Source organism: Mauremys reevesii, linkage group 9 (assembly GCF_016161935.1).
Source record: "Mauremys reevesii isolate NIE-2019 linkage group 9, ASM1616193v1, whole genome shotgun sequence".
Taxonomy (NCBI): domain Eukaryota; kingdom Metazoa; phylum Chordata; order Testudines; family Geoemydidae; genus Mauremys; species Mauremys reevesii.
In genome coordinates this window covers 103,063,355-103,081,035 of record NC_052631.1, presented here as the reverse complement: position 1 = coordinate 103,081,035, position 17,681 = coordinate 103,063,355, and the positions used below count along the sequence as shown (strand labels likewise).

General features: G+C 54.7%; 1 protein-coding gene across 10 annotated transcripts in view; it reads left to right on the top strand.

The window, feature by feature from the left end:
* Nucleotides 1-17,681, top strand: part of ZMYM3 (zinc finger MYM-type containing 3) — a 66,183-nt gene that overhangs the window by 11,260 nt on the left and 37,242 nt on the right. Inside the window, exon 1 of one of the 10 annotated variants that reach the window (XM_039487035.1) lies at nucleotides 2,302-2,433. The exons of 7 other annotated variants lie outside the window; for them this stretch is intronic. The gene's annotated coding sequence lies outside the window, so the exon portion shown is untranslated. Of the gene's footprint in view, nucleotides 1-2,301; nucleotides 2,434-3,077; nucleotides 3,135-15,899; nucleotides 15,923-17,681 lie in introns of those variants that run through there. 2 more of the 10 variants (XM_039487036.1, XM_039487037.1) reach the window with 2 other exon arrangements.

Here is a 17,681-nt window from a genome sequence, read left to right as displayed (position 1 = left end):
GGTGTCCCTGGGGGAGGGGAGACCCATGGGCATGGGGCAGAAGAGTCCCCAGTGTGTGTGTGTGTATGTGTGCCCCAATGGAGATGTGGCAGGGTCTGGTGCTGAGGAGAGATGGGGATGTCTGTAAGGGGGAGGGGTCCCTGGGAATGGGCGTGGTGGGGTGGGGGTGTCCCAATGGGGTGGGATCCGGGGGTGTCAGTGGGGTGAGCAGGGCTGCCCAGAGGATTCAGGGGGCCTGAGGCAAAGCAATTTTGGGGGCCCCTTCCATAAAAAAAAATGCAATACTATAAAATACTATATTCTCATGGGGGCCCTCTGGGCAGCCCTGGGGGTGAGGAGTTGCATGGGAGGGTGCCCGGCAGTGGGCGGGACCCGGGTTACAAGAAGTGGGGGTGTCCGTAGGGAGGAGGGGTCTCTGGGAGTGTGCGGGGCCCAGTGGAGCAGGGAGGAGCGGTGGGGGTGTCCATGGGGGCTGGGGGTGAGGAGAGTCGGGGGTGTTAGTGAGGAGGGCGCCATGAGGGGGTGCCCGGCAGTGGGCGGGCCTGGTGGGTGAGGAGAAGTGGGGTGTCAGTGAGGAGGCGGGCCATGGGGTGCCTGGCAGTGGGCGGGCCCAGCGCATGAGGAGCAGTGGGGTGTCCGTGGGGCGGAGGGTGTTAGTGAGGGAGGGGGCCGTGGGGGTGCCCGGCAGTGGGCGGCCCGGCAGGTGAGGAGCAGTGGGGTGTCCGTGGGGCGGGGTGTTAGTGAGGGAGGGGGCAATGGGGGTGCCTGGCAGTGGGCGGCCCGGCGCGTGAGGAGCAGGGGGTGTCCGTGGGGGTGTTAGTGAGGAGGGGGCCATGGGGGTGCCTGGCAGTGGGCGGGGCCCGGCACGTGAGGAGCAGGGGGTGACCGTGGGGGTGTTAGTGAGGAGGGGGCCATGGGGTGCCCGGCAGTGGGCGGCCCGGCGTGAGGAGCAGGGGTTGTCCGTGGGGGTGTTAGTGAGGAGGGGGCCATGGGGTTGCCCGGCAGTGGCGGGGCCCGGCGCGTGAGGAGCGGGGGTGACCGTGGGGTGTTAGTGAGGAGGGGCCATGGGGTTGCCCGGCAGTGGGCGGGGCCCGGCACGTGACGAGCAGGGGGGGGTGACCGTGGGGTGTTAGTGAGGAGGGGGCCATGGGGTGCCCGGCACGTGAGGAGCAGTGGGGTGTCCGTGGGGCGGGGTGTTAGTGAGGAGGGGGCAATGGGGGTGCCTGGCAGTGGGCGGGCCCGGCGTGAGGAGCAGGGGTGTCCGTGGGGGTGTTAGTGAGGGAAGGGGGCCATGGGGTGCCCGGCAGTGGGCGGCCCGGCGCGTGAGGAGCAGGGGGTGTCCGTGGGGGTGTTAGTGAGGAGGGGTCATGGGGGTGCCCGGCAGTGGGCGGGCCCGGCGCGTGAGGAGCAGGGGGTGTCCGTGGGGGTGTTAGTGAGGAGGGGGCCATGGGGTGCCCGGCAGTGGGCGGCCCGCGTGAGGAGCAGAGGGGTGTCCGTGGGGGTATTAGTGAGGAGGGGCCATGCGGGTGCCCGGCAGTGGGCGGGGCCCGGCGCGTGAGGAGCAGAGCGGTGTCCGTGGGGGGTGTTAGTGAGGGGAGGGGGCCATGGGGTGCCTGGCAGTGGCGGGGCCCGGCGCGTGAGGAGCAGTGGGGTGTTAGTGAGGGAGGGGGCCATGGGGTTGCCCGGCAGTGGGCGGGCCCGGCGTGAGGAGCAGGGGCGGTGTCCGTGGGGTGTTAGTGAGGGGGCCATGGGGGTGCCCGGCGTGAGGAGCAAGGGGGTGGCCGTGGGGTGTTAGTGAGGAGGGGGCCATGGGGGTGCCCGGCAGTGGGCGGCCCGGCGTGAGGAGCAGTGGGGTGTTAGTGAGGAGGGGGCCATGGGGTGCCCGGCAGAGGGCGGGGCCCGGCGCGTGAGGAGCCGTGGGGGGGTGGTAGTGAGGGGAGGGGGCCATGGGGGGGTGCCCGGCAGAGGGCGGGGCCCGGCGCGTGAGGAGCGGGGTGTTAGTGAGGGGAGGGGGCCATGGGGGGTGCCCGGCAGTGGGCGGGGCCCGGCGCGTGAGGAGCAGGGGGGGTGTCCGTGGGGGGTGTTCGTGAGGGGAGGGGCCATGGGGGGGTGCCCGGCAGTGGGCGGGGCCCGGCGCGTGAGGAGCAGTGGGGGGGGTTAGTGAGGGAGGGGGCCATGGGGTGCCCGGCAGTGGGCGGGCCCGGCGCGTGAGGAGCGGGGGTGTCCGTGGGGGTGTTAGTGAGGAGGGGGCCATGGGGTGCCTGGGCGGGCGGGGGTCCGGGCGCAGCCCAGCCCGGGGGCGGTGCCGTGTCCCGGGCCCCCGCCGAAGCCCCGCCCGGCCGCGCTGTCACTCACCGCCCGGGGGAGACGCTCCAGCTCCAGGGAGGCGGCGGCGGAGCCCGGAGCGGGCCGGGCGGCTCCCGAGTGGCGCAGGTAGGGGCCGGAGCGGACCGGGGCCGGGAGCCGCCCCCCGCGCGCTCGCAGGGTAGGGCCGCGCGGGGCCGAGGCCAGACATCGCGGGGCCCGAGGCGGGGCCCACTCCGCAGCGGCCTCCCGCGGGCCCGAGAGGGTTAACGGGGCAGACGGCTCGGGGGGGGGGCTGGTGCTCCCGCTCTGGCGGCAGATCCGTTCCGCATTTTGCGAACAGCCCCCAGGAGGGGACGATGCAGACGGTGCCGTTCCTGATCCCGGGTTCCGCGCCGGGATTTCACACCCCCAAGCGAGCATGGGGGGTAGCTGCGGAGGCAGCGTACCTCACCGGGCCCGGCTGCCACACCGAGTTTCCCGGGCTCCCCCGATTCTGGGCTATGCTCCAGCTTCTTTGGGCTTTATCCGCCGTTCCGAAAGTCCGCCCCGCGTTTTCGGGCCGCCCTGCAGATCCCAGGCTCTGCCTCCGATCCCGGACACTGGAATCTGCCCCGGGTTTTCGGGGCTGCCCACTGAAAAGGAGTCTCGCGAGCCCAAGCCCCGCCGCAGCCAATAGGGAACCGCCCCCCTGCCGCCGCAGCCAATGGGGAGTCGCCCCCGCCCCCCCTCGGGCTGCAGCGCGCTGAGGGCTCGGAGCGGCGCCTCCATTTAAAGGGGCCGCGACCCGAATCCGGGCTCCGGGCAGTGCGGGCGGCGCGGCGAGCCAGGTACGAGCCGCGGCCGAGCTGGGGGCGGGTCCTCATTGGTTGCGGTGGCTTAGCGCGGCCTGCGGGGCGGTGCGGTCCCCGATAGGGAGGGGGTGGCGGCTCCAGCCTTCGCCTGCAGGGCGCCTTCTGCCTCCGCTCTCGGGTGGGGGCGGGGCTGGGTACCCGTGGGGAGAGGGGCCGGGCCCCTGGGGGGAGGGGCCCCTTCTGGGCACGCTGACTGGCGCGCGCCTACCCTCGTCCCCCTTTCCGCGCAGGGGGAGGGGGCGCGCGCACCGACCCTCCCCCGCCCCCTTTTCCGCGCGGGGGGAGGGGGCGCGCAGCGACCCCGCCCCCTTTTCCGCGCAGGGGGCGGGGAGGGAGGGAGCATAGATGTGCAGAGCCGCGATGGGGGAGGGGGAACAGGGTTGGGAGCGCAGGGGCGGGTACTGCTCCCCGCATGGGGGAGGGCACCCGTGCCCTAGGGAAGTGGGAGAGAGGGTGGTAGGGGTCTATGGAGAGAGGGTGGAGCAGGTGAGGCGCTGTCTCTAGGAGTGTTTCTGTCTGTGCTGGTGGCAGGTGGCCGCAGCTGAGTGTTGATGCCTGTTGGCACATGGGGCAGTTCGGGTCCCCTGCCCCACTGGCCAGAATTCAGACCAGGCTGTGCTGGCGTTGAGTGCTTGCTCTGGGTCTCCAGGAAATACAGTGTGTCTCTTCTACCCCCATGTCCTGACATAGTCATTAGAAGCCCTGCAAGCCTCTGGTTAGCCCAGCTAAGATGGCGCATTGCCCATGGCTGGCTATACAGTCGTTGATTGTAGGTTGTGCTTTGGCCTTGGGGGCTTCTTGTTTCCCTCAGACACCAAATGGGATCGGAACAGTTACACCTATTGAGCTTGTTTTCCCAATACCTTTTTCCACATCAGAGTCAAGCAGGGCTTTTTCCAGAGCCCTTTCCCCTTCTCTTTGCCACCTGGTTTGCATGCCCTGCAGACACTTTATCTGCAGAGTGTCCCATGTGCTTGGCTCTCCACACATGAGAATAAAAAGTTTGCATTTGAAAGTGCCTAAAAATACTGTTGCTGATGCAGGAGTCACATTAGACTCCAGCTCCCTCTTCCTGAGCTATGTTGTGGGCCCTGGAGTGGGAAAAAGGAGGAGATGCCTTTGTGCCCTTAAAGCAACAGCTCTACCAAGAGGGTGTGCCTGGGGGAGGGGGAATGGGGTGGGGCAGGGCAAAGCTCTGCCTGGAGGTTGCTGTTGGATTGGTTGTGGTGGGACATGTCTGCTGGTGGTGCCTGCAGAACATGCTTGCTTGGAGTGGGCTGTGGCTGTTGATGGGAGGAGGTATGGCTCTGTGGGGTGAAGATGGTGTTTTACCTGCCACGTGGGCTTGTTCAGGGTAAGGGTTGAGATGTGGCTCTGGGCTGCAGGGAGTGGTCTTGTGGGATGGGGTATGATGCATGGCTTTGGGATGCAGAGTGGAGATGAGCCTCTTAAGTAAGGGAGAAGAAGCCATTATTTGAATTACTTTTCTGCCCCAGTAGAAGATTCCTCTCATTTCCTGATGTGTTGTGTTCCAGCTCTAGCTCTAGCCTGCAGCTCGCTCACCTCTCATCACTCTGCTTCTTCCTTGTAAACTGTGCTGCCATTCCCTCAAACTACCTCCCAAATTCAAAGCTCCTGATTAGAGCATGACTTTGTCGTCAGCTCCATCCTAGCTTAATTTCTCATCTTGAAAGGGACAGTAGCACATTTGCCCTCTGGGGTTGATGGAGCAAAAGCCAAACCAAGCTGCACCCCATTGCTCCAGCCATGCCTCTTGCCCATTCACAAGCCAGGCCCCATTCCAAGTTCCCTTTGCGCCTACAGTCATTTCTGCTTCCCCCCCTCTCTCCTCCGGCTGCTGGGGGCAGGGATGCAGTGTAACAATCCCACCCAAACAGCTGGTCACTCCAGACTCCCGATAAAAATCTGGCATCTGGGACAAAGGACCAAGGTTAGGTCCTATAGCTTTACATGGAGTGGGTGGGAGAGAAGCCTAAGATTGTGTCTAGGCTACAGACTTCTGCTGGAGCTATGAGTTTGGGCTGTGAAGTGGTGTGATCCCTGACTGATATAGCTGTACTGGCAGCAGCCTGTAGGGTAGGTACAGTGGCAAAACTGCACTTCTACTAGTCTAGCTTGTTTTTTCTCAGGGTTAGAGGGTATAGCTGAGTTCACACTAGGAGCCCTTTGCTGGTATAGATCTGGCCTAAGACACACCATCCTCTACCTCTTCCTCCTTCCCCAATGAAAAGTGTTCTTGGTTGATGGGCATGGACCCTACCAGCAGATTCCTGTGGCTATCCCATGGCCACAGCTCATACTTGAAGTTCATCAACATAAAGGAAGAGAAACCTAGGATTTACCAAAGGGGTGGAAAACACTGGTCTATCCAAACCAGCATCCCGCTTCTGCCAATTCCTGATGCTCTTGGGAAAGGTGAAAATTCCCTGTAATGCCCCTGGCCAATTGTATACACCTGCATGTGGGGAGAAAATTCCTTTTCTAAGAACCCGATCTGTGCTGGATTCTCACTGATGGGTCTTTGGTTCCTAGCTCGAGACTGGTTAGAACCCTCTCCTAGCTCTTCAGGTTTTGGGGCCCTAGAGAACAGCATGGCATCAGTGCCAGGCTGCTTACTGGCAGTTTTGTCTGCTATCCCCACAGAGTATAAATGTCTCCAAATGTTCAACACCATGGCTAGTAAATGAGCTTGCTTCAGGGACTGCACCTCATCAAACCAGCACTCCAGCTCTTCCCCATGTCTCAGCTATACTCATCTGGTGGTGGTTTGTGTCTGAAACTGCTTTCCAGGCAGCTGTGGTCATCTGTGGGAAGTTTTGAGGCCATTGCCTGGACATGTTGGCGTGGTGGTGCATGTTTTGGCAACTTCCTTGGCATTGAGGAGCCACTATTCTTTGGCCTTTTCCAGGGCTCCAATACCTGTTTTTATCTTTTGGCTGGTGTCTTGAAACTGAGCGTCATCCACCTCAGCGTATCTCTCTGTTTGATGCTTGTTCTTCACTTAGTGCTCCCAGAGCCCTGTTTTGGTGTATGGTATTGTTTTGGCAGGTGTCTTTTGGTGGCAGGTTTTTGGTCTGCGAATAAATGCTTGTGATAGTGTTTGTTTTACAGGTGAGGTTCTGGGTAGAGGCAGTGGTTCTTGGAGAGGGAGCTGTGCAAGCTGCAGGAGAGTTTGCTTTCTGCCTTGGTCTCTGACTGGGGTCAATTCTTGACAGAATTTCTCTCTGGGAATCAGGCATTGGAGTTGGGCTGATATTCCTGAAAAAGGGGATTGCCTGCATTTCTGTTCCGGGGTTGGTGTATGTATGCAAAAAAATTAAAAAAAGATTTACACTTAGAATACACCCAGATTCCATATTATTCACTTCTCTACTGGGAAGCTAATAGGCAAAGCCCTAATATCTGCCATCACTTGGCAAAGAGGTGACATAGGTATCAGCAGAGGCTGTTGGTGTCAGAAGAAGGGAAAACAAGGAGGCAGGAGGCTGCTCCTGTGCTCCAAAATCTGTCACAGGCTGCTGAGCATGCTGATATTGTCTGCCTCAGAGTTTACCGCTAGTGCCAAGGTGTTGGACACATCAGCAGATGTACCTGAGTGGTGAAGAGGCGTGAGAAGTGCCTTCAAGCCCTCTGAGGCATCCCAGAGTGGCCCTGTAAGTTGGGCTTTCTGACACCCCCTGTCAAAGCCCCAACTCTGGACAGCTCTGCCTTAAGGCTTCTGGATTTCACCCTCCTGCATTCACTTGACTGAAGCAGGGAGGAGGATAAAGTTTCTGGGTATATTCTGGGCAACCTAGCTTGATTACTCCTGCTCTTGTGAAACTATCCTGAAGCCTACAATGCTGACTTCAGGCCATCCTGTTGCTCTCTCTTGGCAGGTGTACGATCAGTTGATGAATCAGAGTAACAACTGCACCAAGACTGAGGCTTGAATCCCCAAGAGTTTGGTGCTCCAGGTGCAAGCAACTCTGGTCTTGGTGCTGGTGTCCCTGGCACTGATAGTTGTGGCAAAGCCCGTGATGGTGTTTTCCAGAGAACTTGGGATGACCCGCATTGTGTGGACAATTTCAGCTGCATATTTGGGGGGGGCGGGCAGGCTTGTGGGATCATGGCATGGATGGCTGCTATTTAGACTCATATGAACTAGAAGATTGGTACAGATTCAAAGGCCAGGAGCGGACCATTGTGCTCGTCTAATCTGACCTCCTACATAACTCAGGCCAGAGAACCTCACCCAGTGATTCTTGCATTGAGTCCAGTAACTTAAGACACTGAATGGGGATGTAAAGACTGCAAATGATGGAGAATCTCTGTTGGCCAATGGTTAGTTACAGGTGCTGTTAGAAATTTGTGCCTTACTTACAGTTTGAATTTGTCCAACTTCAGCTTCTAGCCATTGGATCTTGTTCTTCCTTGTCTGCCAGATGAAAGAGCCATCTGCTATCAGAAATTTCCCCATGTAAATATTTCTAGGCTGTGATAAAGTCCCTTCTTAACTTAATTTTCAATAAACTAAATAGATGGAGCTCCTTATGTCTCTCACTGGAAGGCAAGCTTTCCAAACATTGGCTGCTTCTTATGGCTCTTCCTTGAATCCGCCTGTTTTTCAATGTCCTTTTAAAAGCGTAAACACTAGAATTGGACCCTATATTCCAGCAGTAATCTCACCAGTGCCGTATACATAGGGAATGCCACTCCCTCCTCCTGCTCTCCCTGTTTCTACATCTGTCAAAGGCTACATTTCCCCAGTTGCACCCTTGAAGTGGGGAAGGGCATTTCACTTACCTCCTACATCATTACCTCGTTACCTGGAATCCCCTTCCGGATGTCCCTTCATCTGTGCTGCTTAAGTCCACCCCTTTGGTGGGTACAGAGCAGTCCAAATGAAAAAGAAAATACTTCCATCGCCCTCGGGGCTTCATGCCAATAAGAGGAAGCCAGTCATTCAGATCCCCAAAGGAAGTCTTGGCCCCTATAGCTAAAGCCAAGGCTTAGTCCCAGGGGTTCCAACAAAGGCTGGTTTTCTTTTCTGTCGTCTTTCTCCAAAGGCTAGGCCAGACAGCGTGCTCAAGCCTTTCTTTCAGTAACCTAGGGCCCTGGGCTGGGCGCCCTGTGCTCCAGGTCTGCTTGTTTCAGAGTGTCCCCTCAACTGGCCTGGATTCCTCCCTTTTAAGGGCCAACCCCAAGACCTGACAAGCCTCAGAGGCTTGTCAAATTGGAGCTGGTTGTGACCAAAGGAGTTCTGTAACACCACCTTGCCTGATGGCCGTGGGGAGTCATTTACATCACCACAACAACCAATAATGGCATTATCCATCTTAGCTGCAGCATTGCAATGGGGGCTCATGTTCAGTTGATTATCTACAACATCCTTTGCAGAGGCTCAGCTTTCCCAGATACAGGCCCCACCCTGTAAGTATAACCTACACTTTTGTTCCTGCATGTTGGGCCTTGCATTTGGTTGTATTAAAATGCATGGAGTTTGATTTACCAAATTATGTGGATTTCTCTGTAACACTGATCCTGTCCCCCTCATACCACTCCATCAACCTTAATGGCCTCTGCTAACTTTATCAGCAGTAATAATTGAGCTATAACTATTTAAACCAAGGGGATTAGCCCTGATCTGCAGGGCTGACCACACACACCACAGTTCCCTAATGCTCTTGGTGGCAGATAGGAAGGAACTAATGTGTTTGGGGGCTGTGCTCCCTTGATATGAGTTATGAAACTGAATGTCAATGTCAAAGGCCATGCAGCCGCAGTGGACAGCCCCTCAGACAAGGGGGTGCCAATCTTACAAGTGTGAAATCAGAGTTGACTCATGGAGAACAAGTTACTGGTAAGTAACTTATTACTTTTTCCAGGTCCTTGATAAAAATATTGAGTATCATTGGGCTGAGAACCAGTTTCTCACAACACAGTCATTCACTGATAGATCTCAAAATGTTAATAGAGTATCATCTGTTAACCAGATTTTAGTACACTTATTACGTGCTATGTTAATATTATATAGCGTTAATTTTTTAATCAGAATGTTGTGTGGTACTAAGTCAAATGCCTTTCAGAACTCTAGGGGTGTTGTGTCCCCCAATTACTCTTATCAATTAAACTTGTAATAGTCTCAAAAATAATATCCAGTTTGTTTGACAGGGCATTAATTATATTCTCATCCTGTAATTCTTTATTGATTGAGTCATTTATCAACTGTTCCATTATTTTGCTTGAGAGCAGTGTCCTCCTTGCTCTTTTTAAATATTGCACAAGATAAGCTTTTTTCTAGTCCTCTGGAAATTTCCCATTATTTAAAGATTTACTCAAAATTAACATTACTGGTCCAGAGAGTTCCTTGGCCAATTCATTTAAAACTCTTGGGTGCAAGTTACCTGGTGTACCTATTGGGTTTCGGGAAGTGGGCAGGCAGAAGCCCGGCCACTGTTTAAGGATTCTCCCCCCGCTCCCCCTCCCGCCCAAGGGGAAGATCTACAGGACCTCAAAAACCCACTAATTGTGGGGGACAACTAATAAAAGAACAGGGACAGGAGTGTGGTCAGAGGGTCAAAAGAAGGGAGCCTGACGGGGACACCGAGCAGAGAACCCCGGACAGCGCCCACTGCTCCTCGAAGGCATCAAGGGAGCCGGTGGACGCCGCCCAGAGGAACTCTGCCCGGATACGTGAATGGACAGAGGATCGGAAACAAGCCCCACAGTCACCGGAGTCTCCATTGGCCAACCTCCTCTCCCTGGTTGTGTAGATGGCCATTTTAGCCAGGGCTAGGAGGAGGTTGACCAGGAGGTCCCGTGACTTTGTGAGGCCACGGATAGGGAGTGCATAGAGAAGGAGGTGAGGGGAAAAGTGTAGCCAGAAACGCAACAGTATGTTCGTGAGGAGCTGGTGTGGGGGCTGCAGCCTGGCGCACTCTAAGTAAATGTGCGCCAGGGTTTTCCTCACACCGCAGAAGGGGCAGGTGTCTGGGACGGGTAAACCGTTCCAAATCTGCAGTCCGCCCCAGGGAGCGGGGGCTAGATAATGACTGTCAGTAGTCACTGAGGCAAGGTTGGGGATAGAGGGTTGGGGTTCCCCTGGGAGGGGAGACCCAGAGACTGCGTGGGTACTGCAGAGGGCAGAACCCTGAGAGAAAGGTCACTGGGGTCTGGGAGGGACACTGGGCCAGCAGCAGGCAAGACATCAGCCGGCAGAGGGCACTCTGGAGCTGAAGGAAAAAGCTAATTCCCTGGACAACTAGCAGGAGGCGTCGCGCTGGTGAGTCATCACCCCATCTCACCTGGACTTGCTGATTTTTAAAATGTTAAACAACTTCTACTAAAGTTCAACACCTTCATTATTCTAGTGATCTCCCCACACACACTCACCAGCAGCGGAAGCGTAGCAGCCCGGCCCCAGCCTGCTCCACTCTGCCAGCTCCCAGCCACATCGCTCCACTTCCCACCGCCGCCGGTGAGTGTGGGGAGATTGGGGAAAGGAGTCCCCCCCCCCCCTTTCCCCCTGGTGGTGGGAAGCGGAGCAATGCGGCCCCAGTCTGCTCCGCTTTCCTTGCCCCGGCCCCAGCCGTGTCGCTGGGGAAAAGTCCTGCACTCACCTGCGGTGGGAAATGGAGCGCCGCAGCTGAGAGGTGGCGGAGTGGAGCGGGCTGGGGCCGCGTCGCTCCGCTTCCTGCCGCCAGTGAATGCGGAGGGCATCCTTTCCCCAACCTCCCTGTGCTCACTGGGAGCAGGAAGCGGAGCAGCCCAGCCCCAGCCAGCTCCACTCCGCCAGCTCCCAGCCATGGCACTCCACTTTCCGCCGCAGGTGAGTGCGGGGGGCGGGGGGGGCATCCTTTCCCCAACCTCCCCGCACTCACCGACGGTGGGAAGCGGAGTGCCATGGCTGGGAGCTGGAGTGGAGTGGACTGGGGCCAGGCTGCTCTGCTTCCCGCCTCAGGGATGTTTCTATGGTAGACATCAGCAAAGCTGATCTGGGGTCCTCTCCCCATGCATTTACAAGGTGTTTTTATTTGGACTGGCCTGCAGGAAGGAGTCCTGTTTCAGACTTGTGTTTCAGAACATGTTCACAAGATAGGGGAGTTCTTGTGGCATCTATATACTCAGTGCTGGCTCAGCGTTCAGGGAGTTAACAAAGCAACTGCCTGCATGCTCAGCCAGAGCTGATTTGGTAACTCCAAAGGATAAAAAGGCTGCAAGGCAGGTAGATGCCTGGTCGACACCACAGAGGTAGGTCGACACAAGGCAGCTTATGTGGACCTAACTCTGTAAGAGTCTACACTAAAATGTCACTCCCACCGATGTGATTTGCTCTCTATGCCGACTTAATAACGCCACCTCTGCAAGAGGTATATCAGTTAAATCAATGCGGTGTCAGTGTAGACACTGCGTTACTTATGTTGACTTCAGTGGCCTCTAGGAGGTGTCCCACAATGCCCCACTGTGACCATTCTGGTCATCTTTTTGAATTCCACTGCCCAGAGGCCAGGTACACAGGTAGACACCGCTCCTCTTTTAAAGCTCCACACATTTTTGAAATTCCATTTCCTGTTTGCTTGGTATTGATAGCTCACCTAGCAGCTGACCATGCTGGCTCAACGCTGCAGAGACACTTCCTCCTGGAGTACACCAAAAGTGGTGGATGGCTGTGGGGGCATAGCTCTGATCCAACCACAGAAACGTGGAAACTTGGGACATGGGGCGGAAGGGCTATAAGAGGGACCCGCAGCAGTGCTGCATAAAAGTCAAGGAGCTGTGGCAGTGTACCAGAAGGCAAGGGATGCAAATAGTGTCTCTGGTGCAGAGAGGCTGGCATGCTGCTTTTACAAATTGCTGCATGCCATTCTCGGTGAAGGCCCCACCAGCACTGCCAAGAGCCCTGTGGATACTTCAGGGGAGCTGGAGTAACAGGCCCCTGAAGTGAACAGTGAGGAAGAGGTGTTGGACAAGGAAAAGGAGGAACATGGGGTACAGGCGACCAGGGTGGATCCAGTGGCATGGTGAGCAAGGACCTCTTTCTGATGCTGGAGCAGTCAACCCAGTCTCTGTTGTCCAGCACCAGCGATCCTGATGCAGGGGAAGGAACCTCTGGTAAGTATGCAGTTAGCTTTGATATTGCTTTGGTATTGTCTATTCATTTACTCTTTTTTGATCATGCCAGAAGAGGTAGTGAAATAGCTAATAGAGGTAGAGGAACTGCCCCATGGTCTATGAATCCCAAGGAGAAGTGAGAATGTAGTGCCTGTAACTTGTGTGGATCAAAGGGAGTGAGTTCAGTATGCCAAGTTTCCATTTATCTTGTGAATACACTCACAATAGTACCTTTGTGCATTGCATCTTTTGCAGCTGGAAATGTGGCCTTGAGGGTCTCTTCATCCAGACCAGCAGAGCGGCTGTGCCACATGAGGAGGAGAAGGAAGAGGACATGGGATGATGTGTTCCAAAAGATCTTGCAAGCCTCTAGTGCTTCATATACCGAGCATGGGGCTTAGAGGATCACCCTCATGGATAGAATGGACAGGGATAAAGCAGAGAGGAGAAAAACACAGGAAAGGGAGAGAGACATGCAGCAGGAGATGCTGGTGCTTCTCAAGTGTCAAACAGGCTGGAGACTCTTGTTGATCTTCAGCTTCAACAGACCCATGCTCGCCTCCCTCTGCAGCCTATAGAGAGCTGCATTCTGGCACCTCTCCACACTCCTGTCCTCCCACATGGTGTCCAGGGACGACGCATTACCCCTACCACTCCCCCCTGTGACAGAGGCAGTTTGTGTGTGTGTGTGTGTGTGTGTGTGTGTGTGTGTGTGTGTGTGTGTGTGTGTGTGTGTGTGTGAGAAATGGAAATAACTGTTCTTTCTTCAAAGGTTCTTTTCCCTGTATTTATAAAGTTTCATTCAGTTACAAATGTCTGTTTGCAGGGGTTTGGAATAAAAGTCTATTTATGGAAACTTAATTCATTTTTATTAGCTCACAACATATGATGGCTAGGGCTGACATTCAAAGATAATAGCAATAGGTGCATTTCCAATGTTGTATTACTACACACAGCACTCGTTACAAGGTTCATATGGGGCTGCGCATGTGCAAAAAAAAAAAAAAGCCAGGTAGAGCATGATACAGCAGCACACATCATTGCGGCTCTCTATTAAAATGGTCTTTCAAAGCCTCTGAGTCGCATAGCTCCCTGTTGAGATCTTACAGCTCTGGTGTCTGGCTGCTCAAAATCAGCAGCCAGCTGTTCCACCTCCACCCCAGTGGAAACTTCCCCCCTTTTGCTTCACAGATACTATGAAGCGCGCAGCAGGCAGCTATACCCAGTGGGATATTTTTTTTCACTGAGTAATCTCATGAGTAAATAGTGCCAATGTCCTCTCAAATGGCCAAGGCCCATGCAGCTGTCTTGCTGCACCTGCTGCGTCTGTAATCCAAGCGCTCCTTGCTGCTGTCAAGGTGGCTGGCGTACAGCTTTGTGAGCCCCAGGGCTAAGGGGCAGGCTGGGTCTTCCAGGATCACTGTCGTCATGTCAGCATCCCCAGTGGTAACCCTCTGGTCTGGAAAGAGTCCCTGCTTGCAGCTGTCTCAACAGGCCTGTGTTAAAAATATGTGTTCTACACCTTCCCTGACCATCTTGCCTTGATGTCAGTAAAGTAGCCCTAGTGATCTATCAGCACTTGCAATACCCTAGAAAAGTAGCCCTTTCTGTTGATGTATTTGGGCAAGGTGGTCTGGTGCCAAACTAGGGATATGTGTGCCATGTACCCCACCCTGTCTCAGTTTTGGAGCCCCATTGCTACACAACCAGCCACTGTCCTGCACATTGCCCACAGTCACAAACCCCCATAGCAGGATGCGATTAATGGCCCTGAAAACTTGCATCACAGCAACCCCCATGGTGGATTTCCCAACTCCAAATAGATTGCTACTGATCTGTCAGTAATCTCACATTGCCATCTTCCACACAGTGATTGCCACTTGCTACTCCACTGTCAGTGCAGCTCTCACTGTGGTGTCGCTGCACCGGAGGGCTGGGGCAAGCTCTGCACGCACTTCCAGGAATGTGGCTTTGCCCATCTGAAAATTCTACAGCCACTGTGCCTCATCCCATACGTGAATAACAATACAATCCCACCAGTCAGTGCTTGTTGCTTGGGCCCAGAACTGGTGCTTCCCCATCTGCAGCTGCCCCGTGAAGGCTAGCAGCAACCTTCAATTGTTTGTGTTCCACAACAAGCTAGCCTCCATGGAATTGTGATTCTCCCTTCAGCTCCTCTGGTGGCTCTGCAAATGCTGCCGGATCCGGCGCCTTATGCTCATAAAATGGTGCAGACCTGTGCAGGAACCATGCTTCTCACAGACACAGCGAATGTGTGGATTTGTGGGGCTTTTGAAAAGAGTCACAGACATCATAGGATGCAGATAAAATTATGGGATGGAGAAAACTGCATCATGGGATGTTGAAACCGTGTTCCCAGTTGCCTCTGAGTGACTCATTTGCCCCCATGAGGCATTGCAAACCCTTCCCAAACCATCCTGCACTAGATGGTGGCAAGCTGTACAGGGGGATAGCTCCCCGCGGTGTCTGCTGTCTGCATCAGTGCAAGTGCTGGTAGCGAGGACGCACACCACTGACGCAAGGAGCATGGTGTGGACATGCAAAAGCAGTTTAATTACTGTGGCAGCTGTACATTGGTGTAACTTAGGCTCGACTTAATTTTGTAGTGTAGACTTGCCCTGAGGGGGACTGCAGGGAGAGGAGTCCTTCAGCAGGCTGGTGTAAAGCTTCCAAACCAACCAGCCCACCCAGCAAAGGGAGGAGCAGGTCAAAGAAGCTGGGGAAGACTACAGAGGTAAAAGTAACAGCAAGGGATTGAGGAGGACTGGTTTCTGGCTGTCCCAAACAATGGCCCTGAGCTACAACCCAGTGGAACCCTAGCCGGGGGCTTCCTAGAGAAGAAGCTCCTTAACACAGGTGAACTAGGCCCGATTAGCCCCTATTACAGGAGATCAAACTTTCCCACCACCAAATGAAGCTTTGTGGTGGTTTCACACAGTGGCTAATCTTGTCTGTGTGTTTGGCCTCTGTGGCTCATTCCGCAGGCTTGTATATGGCACCTAATTGTGGTTTTGAGAAGTGTCTTTCTCTGCTTTGTACATCAAATGAAACCCCTCCCTGTTCACTGGGCTGGTGTTGACCTTAACTGCTGCTCGCTGCTGCGGTGTACAAACTTCTTACTCTCCAGAAGCGGGAATCCCAGTAGAGGGCATCTTTAGAAAAGGAGAAATTATTTAACTTATTCTACTTCTCCTCTCTGGAGCATTCTCACCTCCGCTAAGGCTCTGGACCTTTTCTTCATTGAGGGGCATTTCTCTTGCACTCTTTTTTTTTCTCTCTTTTCCTTTCTCTGAGGCACATCTTAGATTTAGTGAGCTTTAGCTCACGAAAGCTCATGCTGAAATAAATTTGTTAGTCTCTAAGGTGCCACAAGTACTCCTGTTTTTTTTCTTAGATTTTATGTTCTTGAACTGGCTCATTCTGGGAGCTTTGCCTCCTATCCAGACAGCGGACCTGCCTGGAACAGAGGGAGGGCAGCATTTATATTTGGCAGGAGGTAGCATGCGACAGTAGTAGGGGGCATGGCTCTCTGTTACTGGTGCCTTAATGGGACAAGGGGAGCTATGCCAGTCTCATGCTGAAGAGATAGGGCTGTGTGAGATGATGTCTTCAGAGAAGTAGAGTACCAGGTGAATCATTTTCCTTTCCTGAGGGCAGCAGTGCTCAGCTGCCACCCTGAAGTAAGATATTTGGCTGTTCTTATTTTAGTTGATAACTGAAAATGTTTACAATGTCTGGCTGCAGAGTCAGACTCTTACCTCCTTCTGAAGACAGTTTCCTCAGATCTGTTTCTGCTCCACACATGTATTTCCTGCGTGTTAGTTCGAAGTAAACTGCCTCTTGAGTGATGCTTGGCTTTTCTGCTGTGAGCAGGAAGAGTAGAAGGAGCTGGTCAAGTCTCACTCTGCCCTTCATCATCTTGCACTGCAAACCTGTTTGAGAGAGAAAACTATTTGGAGGGTTCATCTTTGCTGCACCCTATTTATAGTCTATGCTGGACGGTGTGGGCTTGTGACTGGAGTGAAATACGCCCTCTCAAGAGGTGTCAGCTGCTTGATGGGGGTTACTTTCTCTTCATAGTAAGATCATCTTTGACCATATGAACTCCAAATGGGCTCCATTCACCCGAGCTGTGAGGTGACTTCTACACAGCCAGCTAGTGTGGCAGGCCCCAGCTCCTCCAGAGAGGATGCTGGACTAAACGCTGTAATAATTCCCTCCTCGTAGGTGCTAGAGCTATAGGGAGCATCCACCAAGTGGTATTATGGCGCAGGGTGAGAGGAAGAGTCTTGTGCTGGCCACAGGAACTTAGAGGACCCAGGGGCAAGAGACTTAGAGGTACTATGGATAGGAGCAAGCTGAGGAGGCGCACCTGCACTGTGCTAGCTATTTTGGGGCCAGTTTAGGACACTGTGATGAAGTGGGACTGGTTTTAATATTTCCTCTGAATACTGTGTTGGTGCCTCAGCTCTGGCCGACCCGCAGTCGCCTGGCAACTAATGGCCTGGGCCCTTCCCCCCTGCAAGGGGATGCTAAAGGTGTTGGAGACAGAGAGGTCAGGTGACCTCCTGGCCCGGGAAAGGAATTGAGCAGAGGTGGAGGGGCTGGAGAGGGTTTCAGTCTGGAGCTGGCTAGGGACGAGGAGTGAAGTGCAGACGTGGGGGTCTGGCTCACTGCCCCCCAGAATGGACCCGGCCGAGGGGTCCCGTTCGCTGTACCTACAAGCTCTGTTTTACACCGTGTTCCTGTCATCTAATAAACCTCTGTTTTACTGGCTGGCTGAGAGTCACATCTGACTGCAAAGTGGGGGTGCAGGACCCTGTGGCCCCCCCAGGACCCCGCCTGGGCGGACTCGCTGTGGGAAGCACAGGGAGGGGCAGAGGAGGCTGAATGCTCCTAGGAGAGACCCAGGAGGTGAAGACGTGTGAGCTTTTGGCTCTGAAAAAGTCTGCTCCGAGGGAGAGGAGGCTCCCCAAAGTCCTGCCTGGCTTTGTGGGGAGCAGTTCCAGAGCAGCGCCCGGGGACTCCGTGACAGACACTCAAGTGATAGAGCTGCCACAGCTTCCCTGAAGAGAGATTGGAAAAAATAGGGATTGTTACCTTTAAAGAGGAGACGTGATAAAGGTCTGTAAAATAGTGACAGGTCAAGAGAAGGTAGATCAGGAGCTCCTGTTTTCCCTGTCTCATGACGGAAGAACAAAGGGACATTTTAATGACATTAAAAGGTGGCAGATTCAAAACTGAGAAAAGGAAATACATTTTTACATAGTTTGTAATTAACCAGTGGGACTTGCTGCCACAGAGTGTCACTGAGACCACAAACTGACCATTTAAGAAGCGAGTGGACATTTACAGGGTTGAGAATGTCCAGAGTTAGAATAGTGACGG